Below are 1,660 nucleotides of genomic sequence, written 5' to 3'. Positions count from 1 at the left end.
CCAGTACGTGAGAGGGGGCAGGTTGGGCTGAGGGACACTCTCCCCCACACACACCCAGTGCACGAATTTCATGCACCGGGCCCCTAGTATTATAATAACTATGTATGGTGCCAAGTGAGAAATGAAAATATCGGGGGGAACATTTTGTAAAGTATATGATTGTCTAATCATTATGCTGTACACCTGAAACTAATACAAAAGAATACTGAATGTAAATTATAATTAAAAAATAAAAATTTAAAAAGACAGAGACTCTAATGTGTAAGTGCACAGTTGTGATAGAGGTAGTATTTAAAATTATGGGAATGAATACATTTATCCAAGAAAAGCATATAGAATGAAAGGGGGCTGAGAACAAAACTGGGGAAACACCAACTTTGGGGCCTTGGGCAGAAGAACAAGTAGTTCAAAGAAACTGAGAAAGATAAGGCAGAGGAATAAGAACATCAGTAGAATGTGGTGTCACAGAAACCAATACAAGATGGAATGTCAAGGATGAAATGGTCAACTGAATCAAACCCTATTGAAACATCATGTGAAAAATAACTTTCAAAGTATCCACTAGCTTTGCACTGGAGTAGGGACTGCTGGTGACCTTATCAGAGAATTTTTACTACATTTGGTAGGGGGAAATAAACAAAGTGCAGCAGATTGAATGATGAAGGGAGCACAATGAAGTGGACATAGTGTAGACTACTTTCTCTTTTCAAATATATTTTTGAAACCCTTCTGTGTGGAGGCTGATGCTCTAACCTAGTGGTTCTCAACCTTCCTAATGCCGCGACCCTTTAATACAGTTCCTCATGTTGTGGTGACCCCCAACCATAAAATTATTTTCGTTGCTACTTCATAACTGTAATTTTGCTAATGTTCTGAATCGCAATGTAAATATCTGATATGCAGGATGTATTTTCATTGTTACAAGTTGAACATAATTAAAGCATAGTGATTAATCACAAAAACAATATGTAATTATATATGTGTTTTCCAATGGTCTTAGGCAACCCCTGTGAAAGGGTCATTTGACCCCCAAAGGGGTCGTGACCCGCAGGTTGAGAACCACTGCTCTAACCACTGAGCAATCTCTGGAGTTTCTCTTTTTTTAAGTATATTTTTATTGGTTTCAGAACGGAATGGAGAGGGAGAGATAGAAACATCAATGATGAGAGAGAATCATTGATCGGCTGCCTCTAGTATGCCCCCTACTAGGGATCGAGCCCACAATCTGGACATGTGCCCTGACAGGAAATCAAACTATGACCTCCTGTTTCATAGGTTCACCTTCAACCACTGAGCCACACCACTGGGCTGGATTTTCTTTATGAGAGGAACTCCAAGGTCATCTGTTTAAGATGAGGAGGGAAGAGTGCACACAGCTTGGAGACCATATAGAAAGTTTGACACAGCAACTGAGAGCTATGGGAGAGGGAGCTGAACCAGAGTCCCCCTTGCACCTACTCATCCTACTCCCAGGTTAGAAATTCAGTGTGTCTGGGTATTGTCTGTCAGAAACTCAGAAACTCTCTGAAACAAGAATTCAGTTCTCTCTGTGCTCATTGAAGTCCCGGTGCAGTGTCCCAGTGGGCTAGCCCTGAAGGAGACCTTGTACCAAAGCCTCCCTCCTGCCCCTCACCCCTCAGAGCTCAGAGGCTCCCGGCTC

This window comes from Myotis davidii, unplaced genomic scaffold, assembly GCF_000327345.1.
Source record: "Myotis davidii unplaced genomic scaffold, ASM32734v1 scaffold500, whole genome shotgun sequence".
Classification (NCBI taxonomy): Eukaryota; Metazoa; Chordata; class Mammalia; order Chiroptera; family Vespertilionidae; genus Myotis; species Myotis davidii.
The sequence above is the reverse complement of the archived record's forward strand: the minus strand, read 5'-3'. Positions refer to the sequence as shown.